This window comes from Acinonyx jubatus, chromosome C2, assembly GCF_027475565.1.
Source record: "Acinonyx jubatus isolate Ajub_Pintada_27869175 chromosome C2, VMU_Ajub_asm_v1.0, whole genome shotgun sequence".
Taxonomy (NCBI): Eukaryota; Metazoa; Chordata; class Mammalia; order Carnivora; family Felidae; genus Acinonyx; species Acinonyx jubatus.
Window position 1 is genome coordinate 145,517,410 of NC_069384.1, and position 22,201 is coordinate 145,539,610.

Below are 22,201 nucleotides of genomic sequence, written 5' to 3' on the forward strand. Positions count from 1 at the left end.
ATCCGACTTCAGCCAGGTCACGATCTCGCGGTCTGTGAGTTCGAGCCCCGCGTCAGGCTCTGGGCTGATGGCTCAGAGCCTGGAGCCTGTTTCCGATTCTGTGTCTCCCTCTCTCTTTGCCCCTCCCCCGTTCATGCTCTGTCTCTCTCTGTCCCAAAAATAAATAAACATTGAAAAAAAAAAAGAAGGAAAGAAAGAAGGAAAGAAAGAAGGAAAGAAAGAAAGAAAGAAAGAAAGAAAGAAAGAAAGAAAGAAAGAAAGAAAGAAAGAAAGAAAAACAGAAGGAACACCTTCCCCTTAATGTTAACATTGATTCTCTCTCTCTGTTGATTGTAAGTGGTTCTCATTTTCTCCTCTTTTCCAAATTCCTTACAATAACACAATTTTGATTATAAAGTATTATCTGTGTGCATGTTTAAAAGGTAATGAATTTGAAAATTTCAATGAAATGGACGATCTTCTAGAAAACATAAATTACCCAGACTGTTTTGAGTGGGGGAGAGAGGCAGAGGGAGAGAGAATTACCCAGATTGTTTTAAGAAGAAACCACAAAAAAAGGATAACTGAAAATATTTAAAGTTTACAATTAAAAATGATCTTATATTCATATTAGGTATTTTTTAACTTTGGAGAAACGGGTCATTTCCATGATACATAATGCTTCAGAGTATGGAAGAAAATGGGAAACTGTCCAATTTATGAAGATGACACAATCCTTTTACCAAACAAAGAGTGCACACAAAAGAACCATAGACCATTGGTATCACTTACAGATATCAATGGGGAAATCCTAAATAAAACTCTAGCAGATCAAATTCAAGAGGACAGTAAAAGAACAATGGATCTTGGCCAAGTAAGGACATGGGCCAGCTGTGTGTTTGAGGGGCAGGGACCCAGTGACTCCACCCCCACCATTTTCCATCTCCGAATTCAACTGCCCCCCATCATCATCTCTCACCCCAATGTTTGCAACCCTGACTAATAAGGTTCTCTTCTACCTTTCTGCCCACACTCTGAAGGCAACCTTTAAAAAAATTTTTTTTAACGTTTATTTATTTTGAGACAGAGAGAGACAAAGCATGAATGGGGGAGGGGCAGAGAGAGAGGGAGACACAGAATCGGAAGCAGCCTCCAGGCTCCGAGCTGTCAGCCCAGAGCCCGACGCGGGGTTCGAACTCACGGACCACGAGATTGTGACCTGAGCTGAAGTCAGACGCTTAACCGAGTGAACCACCCAGGCGCCCCTGATGGCAACCTTTTAAAAAGCACATTGTGTCCTCCTACTTTGTGAACCCTTTTAACCAACACTTTGCTTCTGGAATAAATGCCAACTTCTCTGCCAGGCTGTCACAGGTTGTCTTTTAGGGGAAACAGATGCTGAGATGGATAGGCATCCAAAAGATTTCCTGGGGACTGACACTGGCAAAAGAAAACAGGGGAAGAAGCAGGATCGGGCAGGGGGAGATCTCTCACACTGACTGTGACACATACCTAACAAACTTCTGCCAGCCCGACAAGGACCTTTGGAGCACAGACTGCCTTTATTATTATTTTTTTTTAATGTTTATTTATTTATTTTTGAGAAAGAGACAATGAGTGCAGGGGAAGGGCAGAGAGAGAGGGAGACAGAGAATCCTAAACAGGGTCTGGGCTGACAGAGCCCTAATGCAGGGCTCAGTCTCACGAACCATGAGATCATGACCTGAGTCCAAATCGAGTGTCAGATGCTTAACCAACTGAGCCACCCAGGCACCCCGAGCAAAGGTTGCCTTTAGAGCAGACCCGCATAGGGTAGAAATGGCCAGGAACTCCTACCACTTTCCTACCCAGTCATTGGCCGGGGGAATGCCCCTGAAGCAGGGATCTCAACTTAAGCGCTGAGGCAATTATCCCGAATATATAAAGAACTCCTACGAGTCAACAACAAAAGACTGTCCAGTTTAAAAATGGTCAAAGGACTTGAATAGACATTTCTCCAAAGAGACACAAACGGCCAGTGGAAATGAAAAGATGGACAGCATCATTCATTATAGAAATGCAAATCAGGGGTTCTTGGGTGGCTCAGTCGGTTGAGCACTTGACTCTTGATTTTGACTCAGGTCATGAACCCAGGGTCATGGGATCAAGCCCCACATTGGGCTCTGTGCTGAGCGTGAAGCCTGGTTGAGATTCTCTCTCTCTTTCCCTCTCTCTCTCTCTGCCCCTCTCCCCATTCATAGGCATGCTCTCTCCAAAAAAAAAAAAAAAAATGCAAATGCAAATGAGATACCACTCCACACCTATTGGGTGGCTGTAGTCAAAACATCGGAGGGGTGCCTGGCTGGCTCAGTCAGAAGAGCACGCGACTCTCGATTCTGGGTCCTGAGTTCCGGCCCTACATGGGGTGTAGAGATTACCAATAAATAAGTAAATAAATAAATGTTAAAACATTGGATGATAAGTACTGGTGAAGATACGGAAACACTGGAACCCTTATACATTGCTGGTAGAGATGGAGAATTGTACAGCCAGCGTAGAAAACAGTATGGCGGTTTCCCAATACGTTAAGCATAAAATTACCATACGACTCAGCAATTCTGCTCCCAAATTAATACACTCAAAAGGTTTGAAGACAGGTGTTCAGAGAAAAACTTGCACACAAATATTCACAGCAGCACTATTTTACAAGGGCCAAGGAAAGAGCCCTGAAAACATGCTGAGTGAAGGAAAACCAGACACAAAAGGACACACATCGCATTTATACGAAACGTCCGGAGTAGTCCAATTCGTACAGACGGAAAGTGGGCTGGGGGTTGCTGGGGCTGGGGAGAAGGGGCAAAAAGGGATCAATTGCTTAATGGAGATGGGGCTTCCTTTTGCGTGGATGAAAATGTTCTGGAAGTAGGTAGTGGTGAATACCGTGAATGTACTTAGGACTGCTCTAAGGGTTCTGTCACTGACGGGAAAGTCTATGCCCTGTGTATTTTGCCACAGTTTAAAAAAAATGCTGAGCCAGATTCTGAAAAGGCTGGAGACAGGAAACTATCAGACAACTCAACCATACTTCTCCGAGCCAGGCGGTCAGCCTTTCCCTGGAGGGGGGTCTGAGGGCACCTCTGTGTCTGCCCCACGGGTTTGTGATAGTAATGCCTTCAATATATAAGAAGATTACCCCTCTCCTTATTCACTCTGACCCCGGGGACCTTCTCCCACCCATCCTCGCTGCTTCGGGGAAGGGAAGATTCAAAAGACTCCAGTCTTTGTCTTTGAGTTTCCAAAAGGGAGGTCCTCTTGTCACAAATACAAAAGATACACTCACATTCTCAGCCTCTGGGGTTAACTTTTGGGTTAGACTTTTTTTTTTTTTTTTAAAGCATGCAGACATCAAGCTTAAATGAAGACGAGGAATACAATACAGCAAGAGAAAGAATGCATCAGGAGGATCCAAGGCGTCCAAAGGCATCCAAGTACACCTTCCAGAGTCCTTGCTCAGTCACACAGGATAAGCTTCATCTGTACACCGCAAATCACCAAGATAAGCGCAAGAGGTCTCCGTCTCGGGGAAACCAAAGGACGTGTTTACTGAGAGGTCGTTGACATCACACTGACCACTGAGCCAGACAAGGCTAAATGACCGCGTAAGTCAGGTTTAGACCATCACGCGATACACTGACAATAAACAATTGAGACAGCCTGGGACGGAACCACTTTTGGGTTAGATCTTAAGGAATCCTGAGCCTGGCGGAAAAGGAGAGAGGGAGAATGGTAAAATTGTTCGCTGAAAGCATGGTCTTTCTCAATTTTATTTAAAAGGTAATGCAAGGGGTGCCTGGGTGGTTCAGTCAGTTAAGCGTCCGATTTCAGCTCAGGTCATGATCTCCCAGTTCGCGGGTTCCAGCCCCGCGTCGGGCTCTGTGCTGACAGCTCGGAGCCCGGAGCCTGCTTCGGATTCTGTGTCTCCCTTTCTCTCTGCCCCTCCCCTGCTCACGTGCTGTCTCTCTCTCTCTCTCTCAAAAATAAATAAAAATGTTAAAAAAAATTTTTTTAAAGTAATTCAGTGCAGCTTGTACATTGCAGGGAAGGGAATCTGATTTTTAGGGCAGAAGGGAGTGAGGGAGAACAGGTAGATTTGGAGGTTCTAGAGGGGAGGGGGACTGATCGTCACAGCCCGTGGGGAGGCCCCCAAGGTCTCCAGCCTTAGAAATGTCTCTGCGCAGCTGGCCTGGCGGACACGTGAAACACAGTAGGTAGACCGAGGACATCCCAGACAACCTCCCAGAAGTCCCTGCAGCCCCACAGAAGGGCAGGAGAGCAGCCACATTTTCCCTGTGTGCCTGTGAAGGGGACAGCTTGGGCTGAAATCCAGCGGAATTCTAGAAGCCCTGCACCAAGGGACAGTTCAGCGGTACCCTGCTCGAATCACCATCCCAGGACAAAACGGGTGCAGGCACATCTGAGCAGACGCCAGCTTGGATGGAAAGGAACAGAGACCCAGCTCCCTCCCCCTGCAGATGCCCCAGAGAAAGGAGGTCCCAGGACGGAGCTCAGGCAAGGCCGAGTGGCAGAGATTTACCCAGGACTCAGATCTTCTCACACCCTGATGTAATTTCTCAAAAGAAAAAGTGGATTGACTCGTAAAAAAAAACAAGGTTTTATTTCTTCCATCGTGTGTGGCTTAAGATAGGGTGCCTGCCACAAAGGCAGTAAAGGTTTTTCCCATGATGGCCCCAGTCTACATGTATAGCCCCACTTTCTGCCACTTCCCACCCCACACCTAAAATTCTAGCAGCATTAGACTACCCACCCAAAGCTGCACACACCCCGCGTGCTCCCATGCTTTCTTAGCATGCCCGTGACATTTTTTTAACTGGCCATGTGCCTTCCATTAAGAGGTGAGAGTCTGGGTCCCCTCCTGTTGCATCTGAGCTAGTGAACCTTGGTGTCCCTGTTGTAACCAAGAGAGTCTGATGGGAGCGATACGTCACAACTTCTGAAGAAGCCAGGTCAGAAAATACCATGCAGCCTGTGCCTGGTTGTCTGGGAACCACTCGCTTCTGGAGCCCTGGGCTGCTGAGTTACAAACCCAACGGTCCTGAGGCTTCCATACTGTGAGGGAGACCAGGCCACAGGGACGAGGCCTCAGTTAGGTGCTTCTGCTGGTAGCCCCAGCCGAGGTCAGATCCAAGAGCCAGTATCGACTGCCAGCCATGTGAGGAGAGATGCTTCCAGATAATTCCAGCTCCAAGTTATGGGGTTCCCTGCCCCCCCGGCCTAGAGGCCTTCCTAGTAGAGGACCCAGATATGGTGGTGCAGAGACAAGGTGTCCCCTTTATAGTCGTGCTGAATTCTTGACCCGTAGAAACTGTGAGCTTAGTGAAATGGTTGTTAAGTCTCAGGGCAGTTTATGGTGACGTACTAGTAACAGGAATGTACCCTTCTCCATTCTGAGGGGTCAGAGTCCTGTTCATTGTTAATGGCCCAGCAAAAGCGTCCTCCCTACTCTGAGGAGGGAGTCCCCACTCAGCTCCAGGGTCAGAATCGATAGCCTGGTCAGACCGCTACAATATCTCGGTTACACGCTGCTCTGTGTCTCCCTTGCGCAAGGCCAGCATGTGATTCGTGCCGCGGTCAGTGGGGAGCCCTGCGCATAGTCGGAACGGAAAAGTTATTTGCTGAAAGGATCTTATTCCTCAACTTAACACGAAATAGTGATTCAACGCAGCCTCTCCCTGAAGTTCTCAGGAAAGGGAACCTCATTTTAGGAGACAAACTAGGCCCACCTTAATGTGATCCCCCTGCTTTGAGAGGCTCCAGAGTAACTCGACTGTGTCTTCCTCCTGAAATCAATTTGTAGTGGCAGATAGCCGACTATAATTCATGTCACTGAGCTTGCATTTTGTTTGTTGCAAGTTTTCAAAATAAAAGAGGTTGTATCTTTTCAGCTGATATAGTGGGTGGGGCCATGAGCTTCTCAGCAGTCTGGATGGGGCACAGAGTGGCTTTTTTATTTTTTTTTTTAAGTTTATTTATTTATTTTGAGACACAGAGAGAGAAAGAGAGAGAGAGAGAGAGAGAGAAAAAGAGGAGGAGAGAGGGAGAGAAAGAATCCCAAACAGGCTCCACGCTGTCAGCACAGAGCCCAACGCGGGGCTTGAACTCACAAACCATGAGATCATGACCTGAGCCAAAACCAAGGGCTGGGTGCTTAACTGACTGAGCCACCCAGGTGCCCCCAGAGTGGTTTTTGTTTGTTTGTTTTTTAATTTTTTTAACGTTTATTCATTTTTGAGAGACAGGGAGAGACAGAGCATGAGTGGGGAAGGGGCAGAGAGAGGGAGACACAGAATGTGAAGCGGGCTCCAGGCTCTGAGCTGTCAGCACAGAGCCCCACGTGGGGATCAAACTCACAAACTGTGAGATCATGACCTGAGCCGAAGTCGGACACTTAACCAACTGAGCCACCCAGGCGCCCCCAGACTGGTTTTTTAAAAGGCAGTTCAGAGTATAGTTTCCATATGGCACAGGCATTCTGCCAGAGAACATTCCGACCCCCTTTGAATGCTGCCTCGACTGGGCTTCTCACAGATGCAAGGAAGCACTCGTGAGCCACTAGGAGCCGGATTACACTAACGTCTATTATAAAAGTAAATTTTATAGTAGCTGTAATGGTGATTGTCATCAGAGTAAACTGATAATTGAGTTTATGCTAACAGATCAATCTGCAAAAACACTGCAAGGACTGTTGGGAAAGAGGGTGAAAAAGGCAAAGCTCTGTGGACACAGCAATAGTCATCAGGAAATACAGACGAGATCAATAACGGGATGACCAGAAGCTTGGCTTTCCTCCCGAGGGAGTTCCAAACTGACAGCATTTAGCCCGAAGTCCAAACCGACAAGCAGTTTTAAAGGTGGTACTGTTCCTCCCCCACCCACCGCCCCTGCCAACTTGAAAACAGGTTTCTCATAGGGGCACCTGGGTGGCTCAGTCGGTTAAGCGTCTGACTTTGGCTCAGGTCATGATCTCACGGTCCGTGAGTTCGAGCCCCTCGTCGGGCTGTGTGCTGACAGCTCGGAGCCTGGAGCCCGCTTCACATTCTGTGTCTCCCTCTCTCTCTTCCTTCCCCGGCTTGCACTCTGTCTGTCTGTCTGTCTCTCTCTCTCAAATAAATAAACACTAAAAAAAAAAAAAAAAAAGAAAAGAAAACAGATTTCTCATAGAGTCTTCTACAAATGACACTTGTGAGGGCTGGCTAACAAAGTGAAACCAAGCCTCCTCCTCCTCCTTCTTGCAGGGAGGGATTCATCTGGGTGTGTACCAGGTGCGAACAGATGAAGTCTAAGAATACATGGATGTGGTTATTCAACATTTTTTAAAAAGCAGAAACTTAGCTTTACTGTTTGTCCTGAACCCACTTTCCTGCTGTCTTTTTATTTCGTAGTTATGGTATAGAATATTTTTGCATTGCAAAAACGGGGTCCTCCATGTATAAAAATACTGCTTGTTGGGGCACCTGGGTGGCTCAGGTGGTTGGTTGAGAGTCTGACTCTTGATTTCAGCTCATCATCATCTTACAATTTGTGGGACCGAGCCCCATGTCGGGCTCTGGGCCAACAATCGGATCCTGCTTAGGATTCTCTCTCTCCCTCTCTCTCTGCCCCTCCACCACTCACACATGCCCCCCCCCAACAAATAAATAAATAAACATTAAAAAAAATACTGCTTGCTTTAAAAATTTGACACTCAGCCACGTCTGTGTTGGGTGTGCCCATCTTTTGTGTATCCCCCTCCCCTAGTGGCTTTGATTTCTTACCTTTCACCTGCCAGTCCTCTCTACCCTTCCTTATCAAAACAAGAAAGGTCAGAGTTCACATCGAACTGTAAATGAAATCCATTTACTCTAATATAATAACTCTCCCAGGCATCTGCAATTTAAACTCTCTCCCTCTCTCTTTTTTGGAAAATGAGTAACTCAGTTTCATATTAAAATAGTGTTTCTGCCACAGCAGGCAGATGGGAAAGTGATGAGGCTTGGGGTGGGGGGTGGGGGGCGGAGACAGAGAGAGAAACAAGAGGTCGTTCTTGTAAATTGTAAATGTCGAAGACTGGCCCCAAAGTTGAACCAGTCAACCACCCATCCATCCGTTCAGCAAACCTTGGCCACACATCAACCAGGAAAAAAGAGTATTCACTCCTTTTACATGATTTCATGTGTGCCTCACAAGATCTAATTAGGGCGTAAATGCCGTTAGCCTCTCCATTTTACAGGTGAGGAAACTGAGGCACAGAGATTCAGTGACAACAGATGCACAGCTCAGGAGTTGCTGAACAGGGACCTGGACAAAAGCGGTCTGACCCTGAGTCTGCTCCTCTCACTACGGCACTGGACAGCTCCTGTCGATTTTCCTTCCCTTCCTTCCCTTTTCCTTGGTCCCAGAAATTCCACCTCCCATCTCTCTGCTCCAAATGGTCAATACTTCAAGGATCCACTCATTCTTATGCACTCCTTCCCTCTTGGACACCGTGGCCGTAGCCTGGCTCTTTTCCCCACACCCCTGAACCCCATCCCACTGCCCAGCAAGCATTCCCTTGCTCTTGGGATCGGCACCATCCACCCTACACTGTGTACCATCTCAGACCTTCTAGGCACCCCATGCGGGTGAAAGGACACATGCAGCCTGGGGGCTGGGAGGAGGAGGAGGTCAAGCCCGGGAGAGGATCGGCTGAGACACACGTACTGAGCTCTGGAGCCTAAGGAAGGGTAACCTATGTGAAGGAACCAGTCTGGGGCAACAATGACACTGATCTTTCACTGCATGGATTGATGTGGGCGTAACGGTAAGGATAATTAAAACAACTGATAATCAATGCTGCCATCAGGAAATGAAAACCATTGACATTCAAAACCCATCTCATAGTACTCTCAAGATGTATGCATCACGCTGCGTATCAATTTTACCTAAAAATAAAATCTGTAAGCAAACTTGGACTCTAGTTAATGATGTGCATGTGGACGTGCTCAAGGATGAGGCGTTCCGAGGGCTGTAAGGTGAAAATCCATTAAAACAAGTAAGATAAATTGGGGCGCCTGGTGGCTCAGTTGGTTAAGCGTCAGACTTGATTTCGGTTCAGGTCATGATCTCATGGTCTCGAGCCCTGAGCCGGGCTCCGTACTGGCCATGGAACCTGCTTGGGATTCTCTCTTTCCCTTCCCACACCCTTGCCCCACCCTCCCACCAACTCTCTCTCTTTCTCTCAAAAAAAAACAAACAAACAAACAAAAAAGATAAATTGATGATTGTCTTGTGACAAAACAAATCTAGCATTTAGCAAAATGCTATCAACTACAGAATCTAGTCTGTGGATACATGGGTGTTCTTTATACAATCCTTTCAACCTTTCTGAATGTTTGCAAATTTTCATAACAAAATGTTGAGACACAAATATTAGTGTGAATATGATTATAGATAACTAACAAATGGACAGTAAAACACTTTGTGTTTTGACCGTAGAAAAAGTCTTTTTTTTCCCTAAGAGTGTATTTTTTTTGTGTTCTGACTACTTTTTTTAATGTTTATTTATTTTTGAGAGAGAGAGAGCGAGAGGGAGAGAGGGAAAGTGTGTGTGTGAGCAGGGAAGGGGCAGAGAGAGAGGGAGACAGAGAATCCCAGGCAGGCTGCCAGCTGCAGCACAGAACCTGATGCGGGGCTCGGACTTATGAACCACGAGATCGTGACCTGAGCCAAAGTCGGATGCTTAACCGACTGAGCCACCCGGGTGTTCCCTGAATTTTAATGGATTCCAAATTGGTAAGCATGCATCAAACAAACTTTTTGGGTAGTTTGATTATAACATTATATTCTAGACATGCAGTTTCCACCTCAGGTAACATGATATCTGCTCAGGCGGATCCGCTCGCTTGGCACCTTTAAAAACGTACAAGCCCTTAGGGGCGCCTGGGTGGCTCAGTCGGTTGAGTGGCCGACTTCGGCTCAGGTCATGATCTCGCGGTCTGTGAGTTCGAGCCCCGCGTCGGGCTCTGTGCTGACAGCTCAGAGCCTGGAGCCTGTTTTGGATTCTGTGTCTCCCTCTCTCTGACCCTCCCCCGTTCATGCTCTGTCTCTCTCTGTCTCAAAAATAAATAAACGTTAAAAAAAAACAAAAAACAAAACAAAACAAAAAAAAAACGTACAAGCCCTCAGAGTTCAGGATGTTAAAGGAAGACCGGAAAGAGAGACATTTCTGCAGTGAAGGCAAACGACAAGTCACGGTAAATTAAGGACATAAAAATGCAGGTGAGCCATTAAAATGATCACTGGTCTGATTACAACAGCTACTGAGCTTAAAGTGTAGCAGATGTGATGAAATGAGGAGGAAATGACTTGAAAGAGCCTATGAATGTTGAAAACACAAAGTCAATCATGAAACAGCTTAAGTAATTAAATTCCAAGGAAACCCAACGCCTGATCGAAAAATGGGCAAAATACATATGAACAGAAATTTCACAGGACAAGGAATACAAAAGGCAGCGACCCTGGGGCCATGAGGGGAGGCAGCCCAGAGGAAAAAGCCAGCACCCCGTGGGCAGCAGAGGAGAAAGAGGGGAAGAAACGGCCTAATAAGAGCTCTGGACCATTACCTTAATCAGGGCTGGAACCACTTCCTTCCAGACTTCTAAGTGAGATAATAAATGTCCTTACTGTTCAGGCAGCTTTTAGTTGGTTCTTATGTTACTTGCAGCTGGAAAACATCCCTGATCTACTGGTACTATTTTGAGGCTATTATGAAGAGTTCATTGCTGCACTTGTCTGTGGTGACAAATGATGGATGCAACATAAATACCATCTGGAGGGGACTCGTTCAATAAATTATGGTGCAGCCATACGATGAAATAGCACACATTTAAAAGGATGAGCCAACACAAAAAATTGCATGCATATATATGTTCCATGCATATCAATTTTAAAAACAGGACAAATTAACGTAGGGTTCTACAGGCCAAGACAGTGGGTAGTGACTGGAAGGTGCACGTGGGAATTCGGCGCAGGGGGTGGATCTGGTGGCGTCTGTAAACTAGGTGGTGGGTGCACAGATGTAAAATTACCTTTGTGAAAACCCAATGAGCTGTATCTATATTTCCATTATGTGTGATTTTCTGTATGTGCCTTCGACGCCAATAAAACTTACACGCACAAAGTAATGAGAGCTTTATATATGCTAATAGGGGATGATATCCAAATATGTATGTCCTAAAACAATTTAAAAACTAAGAAGTCGGGGCGCCTGGGCGGCTCAATCAGTTAAGCATCCGACCTCGGCTCAGGTCATGATCTCGCGGTTCGTGAGTTTGAGCCCTGCGTCGGGCTCTGTGCTAACAGCTCAGAGCCTGGAGCCTGCTTCCTATTCTGTGTGTGTCTCTCTCTCTCTGCCCCTGCCCCACTTGTACTCTGTCTCTGTCTCTCTCTCAAAAATAAATAAACATTAAAAAATTAAAAATAACTAAGAAGTCAATTATATATTATTATGTATAAATTATAACATTGATGATTGAATTAAAAAAAAATTACATAAGTAAATGCTGGCAAATTCCCCAAATAAGTAAATGCAGACAAGATCTGGCCTTCTCTGCACTAGTTAGCGCCTCCCTGTTCCCCTTCCTGCATGGATATAGGTTAATCCAGTGCAATTCCAACAAGCTCATCATCTTTGCCTCACAACCTTTGCCTCACAGTGGATGCCCAAGACAGACACTATCATTCTCAATTCCTCCCCCTTTCTTAGCGTGCACACACGCTCATCTACCAAAAACATGTAGGTTTTGCCATTTATACGCATCTCAAATCTACCCGGGGCTTTCCACCTCTACCCTAGCCAAGGACATCATTATTCTCCTGCAGTAATGATAGCCCCACTTCTTGTATCCCATTGTCCCCCATCATTCTTTCCAATTGCACCCGGAATTAATGGTCAAAAAGGCAAATTTGACTATCTTTCCCAGCTTAAATAACACTGCAATGGTCTCCTCCTGACCTTGGGACAAAGCCCAAACTTTTTGGCATGGAGTCCGAGGCCGTGCTCCCCTCTTCCCTTCACCTGGGAGCAAGCATTCTCCCGCTCTTAATCTGTCCTTCTCTCAGAACTTAATCTGTCCTGAGTTTCCCGCTAAGACCTCCCCCGGCCATCTCCTCTTTCCTTTTCACCAGGTCCTGCGAATCCTTCAGGCACCCCTTCGAGAAGGGCTTTGTGGACGCCTATGCTGAGTTAGGTCCTCCTGCTCTGTCCCCTGCGCACCCGTACGTCCCCTCTCAGAACCGTCACTCATCAGACCTTATTGTAATTACTTAATATCTGTTTTCCAGATAAACCGTAAGGACTGGGGGTGCAAGGATGGCGTCTGCCCTTGAACCACTGTATTCCCAGGATGCAGCCCCAGGCCTGGCACGCATCAGGAGTGCAATGAACACGTTATGTAAGTGAAATCACAAATGGGTGATGGGATGAACAAATGCTATTTATTTATTTATTTATTTACTTATTTATTTAAATGTTTATTTATTTTTGAGATGGTACAAATGGGGAAGGGGCAGAGAGAGGGGGGACAGAGGATCCAAAGTGGGCTCTTGGCTGACAGCAGTGAGCCTAAGCAGTAGCACTCGAACTCACAAATGGTGAGATCACGACCTGAGCCGAAGTCAGGTGCTCAACCAACTGAGCCACCCAGAGGCCCCTGGACAAATGCTTTTTAAATTATCCACAGTAGGGTGGTGCTTTGTGGGCACTACCCACGCGAAGTCCTTGGAGGAAAACCTTGAGGTCCTGTACGGCCTAAAGCCCTTTGAATGAATGCACTCTCCCCTCAATTGCCAAATTTTGCCCTTCTATATCAAAGGAAGGCACAGGTCTTGTACAGGTTGCTGGGTTTAGCAACCTAGAAAGTTAATGCGCCTACTTAGAGAGAGAGAGTAGGCAGGTAGTTGTGTTTTGTTTTGTTTTGTTTTGTTTGTTGAGAAACAAGATGAATGATTTCTGGTCAAAAGAGATAGGAGAGAGTAGAAGAGAAGGAGAATCAAAATTGTGTGCCTCACACATGCCTGGCTGGGCCCCGATTTGGAGCAGCAGAGGGGAGAGCAAGGGTAGTGCTGGAACAAGAAAGAGGGAAGTGAGCGGGAGAGAGCCAGGAGGAAACTCATAATAATCTAAGGAGAATCAGGGCAGGAACCCGGGTGCTCCTGACACCCCAAAGTGTAAACACGGAGGGAGGCTAAGACCAAATGAACTGCACACAAAGAACCCTGGCCTACTCTGGAGGCCTGGATTCTCTTTTTTTAAATTTAGTTTTAGAGAGACAGCATAAATGGGGGAGGGGCGGGGGGTGGGGGTGGGGGACAGAGGATCCAAAGCAGGCTCTGCACTGACAGGCTGACAGCAGAGAGCCCGATGCGGGGCTCGAACCCACGAACCACGAGTTCATGACCTGAGCCGAAGTTGGACGCTCAACTGACTGAGCCACCCAGGTGCCCCTGGAGGCCTGGATTCTTGATTCAGCCCTGACACGAATTTACAGTGTGGCCTCCTTAGTCGAACCACTTAGGCTCCCTGGCTCTTGGTTTTCCCATTTGCAGGATGAAGGGTTTAATGTAGCCTATGCTTACTAACAGCTCAGAACTTTTGTGAAAGCAGTTGTTCAATGACAACACTTCCCTCCAAAGACAAAATGAAAGAACACTTGGGAGAATTAAACCCTCTCCTGTTAATGATCTTTACTAAGCATTTAGCAATCCTCACCTTGGGTAAATAGTTTCTTTCTTATAAGGCTCTCTAATCTCAGGTATGTTCTTATCTAGTACTAATCTCCCTATGGGATTTTGGTTGTGTTTTCAATCACAATGGCTATTTGTATAATATAAAGTGTCTTTAGGCTTTAGAAAGTTTTTTCACACTGGGCCAGACAAAAGCTCTGACAAAAGCTACATGGAAACCTGCCCAAGGATACACAGCTCAGAAGGGGAGAGCAAAGGCTGGGGTGTGGGCTCCCTGCACAGACCAGGACTTAGCACTCATGTGGCCAACAGGCCAGTATTTCCACTTTCGTCCACTTTTTGCTCCCACAAAAGACGTGCAGACATATTATGGACTTCCAGGCGGGACAGGACGATAGGGTTTGTCAATTCTCAATTCCTTAATCCCGTTTTTATTCCTCAGCATGTTTTGCAAATATTTGAAATGTAAAAACAAAGGCCATCCATTCTCTTTATACATGCTGTTTCAGAAGTATGCGAAATAATCAATCCTTTCCAATAAAAAGACTTCCTTTTCCCTGTATTTTTTGCCTGAATACACCGCCAGAGCACAAGTCCTGATGTTAGTCATGTATCTCGGATAACCTCAATTCACCGCAGTTTATGTACTAAAAATATTTATGTATTCCCTGGTCTTGATGAGCACAATAGCAATCTTTCAAACACCTTGCAGTGGGATATAACGAAAGCTGAACTGCAGCCCTGAATCATTTCTACTTTTTACATTCAAGTCTGCCTCTCAGTGGGCGTGCTTCAAGAGCAGAATGACAGGATACTGCATTCCCTCCGAAGGAAGTTAGAAGTGACAACTGATCTGCTTCTTGAGGGAAGAGGCGGCTGCTGACTCTTCTTAGCACCAGGAAGGGGGGGGGCAGTTCCCCATTTAGTTCTGCAGTGGGACAGGAGGCCGGCCAAGGAGCAAGGGGTTGAGAACCACGTGTCGAAGACCAGGAAGGGCACTGGGTCTAGGTTCAGGCTCTCAGCTCCACAGCTCTGGAACTTGGGGCCTGAGCATAAACCAACAAAGAGACCGGGCCCAGGGTGAACAAACACCAGAGGCCGAGGGCAGGGTCCTCCGAGTCAGATTGAGCACGGCGCCTGCCAGCTCACGGCACGCTACGGGGAAGACGGGGAAGTCAGCCCCCTCCATAAAGAACATTAACACAATAGATCCCTTGGGATTTCTTTGCAGATTAGATTCATGGTGCGTAAACTACCAGCGAACAGGAGCTGTGCCCTGTTCATGATTGTTTATTGGACACCTGGCATTCTGCGTGACACCGAATAGGTATTCGTTGAAAAATTGTTGAATGAGTGAATAAATGAACGGTGAATATAGAATGCTTAGCACAGAACCTGACTCGTGGTAAATGTTTAATGAAAATCTGTTGATTAAATGGTTTACATAAAGAGCTTGGAACTGGCCAAAGGCACAGCATCCAGGAAATGCTAGGAAACGGTAAATATTAAAAACAACACAGGGCTGATTGGTATAAGAGCTCACCTAATATAAGGAATCCAAATGGGGGCACCTGGGTGGCTCAGTCGGTTAAGCGTCCGACTTCAGCTCAGGTCATGATCTCACGGTCCGTGAGTTCGAGCCCCGTGGCGGGCTCTGTGCTGAGGCTCAGAGCCTGTGCTCAGAGCCTGGAGCCTGCTTCAGATTCTGTGTCTCCCTCTCTCTCTGACCCTCCCCCGTTCATGCTGTCTCTCTCTGTCTCAAAAATAAATAAACATTAAAAAAAATTTAAAAAAAAAGGAATCCAAATGGCAGGTGAATGTACTTACTACAGTCAATGTATTCTCTTCCCGGTAAGGCAGCCAACCTGGGAAAGCAAGATGAGCGAAAATATATAAAAATGAGAACTCTTATTCTCAACATTAAATTCGAGAGTGGAAACCATCCCCCACACAGAACTTTGGAGCTGAGGACTGAAACTCCCCACAATAATTTAACGTTAGCATCCCACCGCCCTCTTTAGCACGCCTTTTTATTCCAGAAGACTCTGCTCAGACAAATGGATGGATTGTTCATGACAGGAACTTCCTGAGAGACCCATCAACTCTTCAGGGGAAACCATCAACAGACACTTTGGCACCTTAAGCTTCTTTGAATCCTTCACCTCAAAATCCTCACCAATCCTAGATGGTTGTATCCTGATCCTAAACCAATCCTCACCACGTCACTTGCGGTGAAAGAACCACCATGAGCCAAAGTCCCAATCTTAAATCAGTTTCAACCTTACTTTCCTCCTTCCAGCCACTGCCAAAGCTCTCTGGGCAGGTAATGTACAGTCAGCAATAAACTCAGTGTTATCTTTTTTTTTTTTAAGTTTAATTATTTATTTAATTAAGTAATCTCTATACCCAAGGTGGGGCTCAGACTCACAACCCCGAGATCAAGAGTCTCATGCTCCTTGGACTCAACCAGCCAGGCCCCCTAAGCATTATCTTTTCAATTGGTTGTGGTGGTGCTATTCGGGAGGCAGCACTGATCAATAGAAACATAGAATCTATCTCCACCCTTCTGCGGGAGCCTGTTCTGTCTCTGCCCAGCTCTCTTCTTGTGATTTCACCACAAAAATTATAGTCCTGTCTCTGGAAATTCACCCAGACTCTCTTCCAGAAACCAAGAGACCATCAGCCCTGCGTCCTTATCAGCTTTATCTGATGGCAGCCCATAAAGCATGGTCTAAAACGGCAGAGGCTCAGAAATCTTATGTCCTGGGGCACCTGGGTGGCTCAATTGGTTGAGCAGCTGACTTCGGCTCAGATCGTGATCTCACGGCCGGTGAGTTCAAGCTGCCATGTTGGGCTCTGTGCTGCAACTCAGAGCCTGGAGCCTGCTTCGGATTCTGTGTCTCCCTCTCTCTCTGCCCCTTCCCTGCCCATGCTCTCTTTCTCTCTGTCTCAAAATAAATAAACATTAAAAACAAACAAAAAAAAAGGAAATCCTATGTTCTTCAAACAGAATCAGGAATTCTCATCTTTTGGGAAGAGTCATTCTGTATCTTCTGCCCCTTGGGAACAGAGCTTCTGTATCATATGAAACCAGAAGAAAAATGTTTGTTCCTTCCTTTGTGTTAAGGTCTGGGGACCTCTCTTCAAATGTAAGTGATTGTTCCACTTATAATTGCCTCACTCTTCACCTAGGATGAACCAAGGGAAACTTGAATTCTAGTTGGCTTGAAAATATTTTACTGTTGTTGATTTGCTTTGGAAATAATGCATATCATTATACCAAAGTTAAAAGACATTGATAAATTTTAAAAGGTCATCTGTTTTCTATCACCTACATATAGCCACTGTTAATATTTTGAATAATTTGGTATTCAATCATTTGATTGTTTTTCCATTAACATGCAGGTGTGTGTGTGTGTGTGTGTGTGTGTGTGTGTGTGTGTGGCATGTGTGTGTATACTGATCAAGGTAATTTGTATCCTGGGACCCACAAAATGGAGGCCACTCCAGTGGCCTGGTCCACGTCACAAACATAAACCTAAGTCAGCACTTAGGGAAAACAGGAAACACCTACCAAAGAAACCCAACGTATACCAATCACAGTCCTCTGACTCAGCGTTAGCTTAGCTCACCTTATCCTAGAAAATAGCACTTGTTAGCCTTACAAGGAAATCCACAGTCTCTGAGCCACTCTTGCTCTATTTCCACATTGCCTCTTCTACTGTTCTAGAAAACTTGCTCTTGCCTCAGATCCCTCAGGAAGAGAACTCCACTCCTTGTGAGGTACTGTACTCCCCCAGTCCATGAATTGTTTTCTCCTGACTAAAAGACATCAAACTCATTATTAAATTGTTTTAGTTTTGGGGGCGCCTGGGTGGCTCAGTCGGTTGAGCGTCCGACTTCAGCTCAGGTCACGATCTCACGGTTCGTGAGTTCGAGCCCCCCGTCAGGCTCTGGGCTGATGGCTGAGAGCCTGGAGCCTGCTTCCGATTCTGTGTCTCCCTCTCTCTCTGCCCCTCCCCCATTCATGCTCTGTCTCTCTCTGTCTCAAAAATAAATAAACATCAAAAAAAAAATTTTAAAAAAAAATAAATAAATTGTTTTAGTTTTGTCATTTGGTGATACCTACCTATACATATACACATAATTTTATAAACTTTTTCATTTGATATATCTTGATTATTCTAATATCATTATTTTCCATAACATCATTTTAATGGTTAGATGGCATTAAACTATATAATATAACCTACTGTTCGACACTTAGGTTGTTGCTAATTTTACAATATTACATACTGATATTAATTTATTATTTACATACATAATTAAACATATGTGTAATACGCTATTATCTCTCTTTGCCCACCTTTAAGATGTTTCAACAGAAGTGGAATAAAGCCAACTTATTGTCTTGGGAAATGATGCCACTTCTGTATTCCCATCTGTAGAGTATGACAGGGCTCCTTCCCTCCCATCTTCGTGAACGTTGGGTATTAGCATACTGTAAGTTTTTAACATCTATGTCAACTACTAGACAAGAAGTTGAACTGTAGTGTTGTTTCCTCTTGCAATGTTTGAACTACCTCTGATCCTTAACATTTCTTCATGTTTACTGGTCATTTGTGTTTCTGCTGCTACAAATGATCTTTTCATATCCCGTGCTCATGTTTCTGCTAAGATATTCAGTTTTCTCTCTACTAAGTTATCAGAGATCTTTATCTATGAAGACATTCATCAATCTGTTCCACATTTGGTACAATTTCCTGAAGTTCAAAGGTGATAGAGGTGAAGGATCTTGACCTTACAGTAATAGAGGAAACGTACAGCTCAGGAAACGTCCACAGGGGTGGATCCTGGGCAGCACAGGGAAATTAAAACATGGGAATAAGTAGGGAGAGAGAATGTGGAATAGGAAAATGAGAACAAAGACCCAAGGCAGAGAAAGGCAATGGAAAGAGACCATCTAGAGAGAAAGAAGGTGTCTGAATGGGTACACCTGCCCAAAAGGACTGGGTGAGTTCCTTCTGATTCATCTAAATGGTAATCAGTTTTTCAACTTGCTCTTTACTGCATGGAAGGGAGCCAAGATCACCCAAAGAAGATTTTTAGAAGTAGGGGAGGAGGGTGTCCCTAAGAATCTAGATAAAGCCGCAAAGTTTGTTAAGTTCCTCTTCCAAACAGGCATGCTTCCCTTCCCTACATCCCTCTCACACTGCCAGAGGCCACTTCCTTTATTCCAAGCCCCTTAGTGCTCTCCCTAACTCAGGAATGTCCCACCTGGAGAACCTCCACCTGCCTGCAAAATTGCCTGGCCCACTCCACATTTCTGTAAGCACGTGGTCCCTGTTTAAAAACAAAACCAAACAACAAGAAAACCCTGCTAAGTTTCAGTCATCTTCAAACAATCCTGTCTGCTGAATCCTGTTCTGGGCCCACCAGAATCTTACAGAAACCCTCCTGGACCTATTTGAATCCAAGCTTCCCAGACTCAGTGATGCGGTGCCTGGAAGGAAGGTGACCGTTCCCAAGGAAGAATTTACAATCCTCCTTGTGCACCGCCCAGAGACATGAGCTCACAAGACTGCCTTAGTTGTTGCTTGCTCCTTTTTTTGTTTGTATCTAGTCCTTTTGGTGTCCGCTCTGGGACATCAGACCTGGACAACATAACTCTTTCCAGGCGAGCGGATATATTCAGCTTTCGCAGATACATCGGCGTTTAGAGATCTTTGTTTCTTACCATTTGACGTTCCACAGTTTAGTTAAGTGTAACTGATTACCTGGTTAATGGAATCAATACCAAGGTATGAATGACCGATAGGGGTCTTGACATGTCAAAGCTTTTATCAAAGCATATTAGTCTATAATATATCATCGGGGCAAGCAGGAAAGAAAACTCGGTATCTGTGAAATAAGCAGAAAGGAGTAGAGTCCCTCCCCACTGGACTCCTTCCCGCAGATGACCTCCCTGCCTAGCACTGCCCGGTGCCTCTATGCTGTCCTCATTACCACAGTCATTACCTGGACATACATGGTGATCACATCGGCTGCAAGCCAAGACAGAAATTTTGTCTTCCCAGTATCTCTTTCCCTCTCTCCCCGAATCTCTCTCTCTCTCGAATCTCTCTCTCTCTCAAACACATACACATACACAGAGTGGAGGACTCTTTATAAATATTGGTTAAATGAATAAATAAACACACGTGTATCAGAACATGCATACGTCATAATCAGTGACTTGCTAAAGTGAATCAATAACACTTTTACAAATGAAAGCTGGTTTGGAGTGTAGGGGTGATGTCCCTCCTTTCCACAAGTTCGAGGGTCGAGGGTGAGATATATGTCCCCCCCCCCGCCCCCAACCAGGAAACTATAGAACCCTCCTCTTGAGAAATTAGTGTGCTCTGGAGAAAAGTCATCAGGAAACGGACATTTGGGCGTGCCTGTCAAAAGAACCTGTTTGCCACCCAGTCACCCTCTGTTGACAAGCCCTGCCAACGTATCTAGAGCTGCTTCACTCTTTTTTTTTTTTTTTTTAGTTTATTTATTTTAAGAGAGAGAGACAGAGAGCGAGAGAGCAGAGGAAGGGCAGAGAGAGGGAGAGACAGAATCCCAAGCAGGTTCCAAGCTGTTATTGCAAAACCCAGTGTGGGGCTTAAACTCACAAACTGGGAGATCATGACCTGAGCCGAGGTCAGGAGTCGGACACTTAACTGACTGAGCCACCCAGGCACCTCTAGAGACACCTCACTCTTAAATATGAACCACATAGCACACACCATCCAACATTGGAAAAAGCTTCCAACATGAGAGACAACGCAAGTAAGATAAAGTAAAAACAACAACAACACATTGAAAGACAACACCCTACATTTAATATTTTCAAAGAGTTAAAAAGAATAATGAGACAGAACTCTTGGAAGCTGAAAACAACATAGCCTTAAGAAACAAAAACAAAAACTGGGGCGCCTGGGTGGCTCAGTCAGCTAAGCATCCGACTTCGGCTCAGGTCATGATCTTGCAGACTGTGAGTTCGAGCCCCATGTCAGCCCTGTGCTGACAGCTCGGAGCTTGGAGCCTGCTTCAGAGTCTGTGTCTCCCTCTCTCTCTGCCCCTCCCCTGCTCGTGCTCTGTCTCTCTCTCTCACTCTCTCAAAAATAAATAAACATTAAAAAAATTAAAACAAAACAAAACAAAAAACACCAAAAAGAGTTGAAAGATAAAATCCAGAAAGTGAGCATGGGACAGGCAAACAGAAATGAGGAATGACATACGCTACATGAGCAAAGTTTCAGAGAGAAACCACAGAGAAAATGGGAAAGAGCTACTTCTTGAAGAAATGAGACAAAAAAAATTCACAGAACTGAAAAACACAGTAATTCTGATTGAAAATGCATCACTGAACTTAGAAAGGCCCATGACGGGGTTATAATCATGACATTTCAGGACACGGGGGATAAAATGAATCCTAAAACTTTCAGAGTGAGGGAAAAAAACAGGTCATATAGAAAGGAACAATGTTTGGGGGAAGGATCTGAAACAGATAGAAACATGGAGTGGATAATCAAAGTAGAAATGAATCGCTAACTAACGTCATAGTTCAGAGGTTGAGTCCAGGGCTGGAAGGCCAGCTCAGGAATCCTTACCATCTAGTTTCCAATTCTGAGTTCAAGGGGGCCATTATGTCTACACCCCAGCACAGGGAAGAAGGAAAAGTGGAAAGTAGGCTGATTCTTCCCAGGTCATAACCTGAAATGGAAAACACGGTTTCAACTCACACTGTACTGGCCAGAGCCTGGTCCCCTGTCCAGAACCTGGTCCCCTGTCTAGAAAGCACCATAAGGAAGGCTAGGAAGTGTAATCTCCAGTGAGGCTAAAAGTTAGACGTGACTTTACTAAAGGAAAAAGGAAGAATGGGCCCTGGAGTACAGAAAACGCTTCACCAATCAGATTCAGAATTGAACCGTTATTTCTTCAGAACATCACTGGATACTGATGGGGCAGTATCTTCATAATTTGGAAAGAAAATCAATCACTGATTGGGGCAGTGTCTTCGTAATTTGGAAAGGAAATGATCTTTATGCAAGAATGTCACACTAGTTCTATATCAAAGCTAAGGTCAGAAGAAAGGCATTAAAGAGAGAAAAACAGGGGCGCCTGAGTGGCTCAGTCAGTTAAACGGCGACTCTTGATTTCAGCTCAGGTCATGATCTCAGTTCGTGAGATTGAACCATGCATCGGGCTCTGTGCTGACAGCATTGGAGACTGCTTGGGATTCTCTCTCTGCTTCTCTCTCTTCCCTCCACCTCCAAAAAATAAATAAATAAACATTTAAAAAAATAAAGAGAGAAAAACAATTTTCTGGGAGTTACTAACTGATATGCTCTACTTAAATAAAGAGTAATCCAAGAAATAGGAGGACTTGGAATCCAAGAACAGCCTTAAAGAGCAAATAGGCCAGATGACA

At 45.3% G+C, this 22,201-nt stretch overlaps 1 long non-coding RNA gene across 2 annotated transcripts in view; it reads right to left on the reverse strand.

Annotated features, from left to right (window-relative positions):
• The window catches only part of LOC106984258 (uncharacterized), an 88,353-nt gene that overhangs the window by 53,700 nt on the left and 12,452 nt on the right, over positions 1 to 22,201 (reverse strand). The window contains exons 2-4 of one of the 2 annotated variants that reach the window (XR_008298046.1): positions 21,381 to 21,483; positions 15,565 to 15,602; positions 2,404 to 5,620 (exon numbers count right to left, since the gene is read on the reverse strand). This is a non-coding gene — a long non-coding RNA (uncharacterized LOC106984258). Of the gene's footprint in view, positions 1 to 2,403; positions 5,621 to 15,564; positions 15,603 to 21,380; positions 21,484 to 22,201 lie in introns of those variants that run through there. The other variant, XR_001431662.3, reaches the window with a different exon arrangement.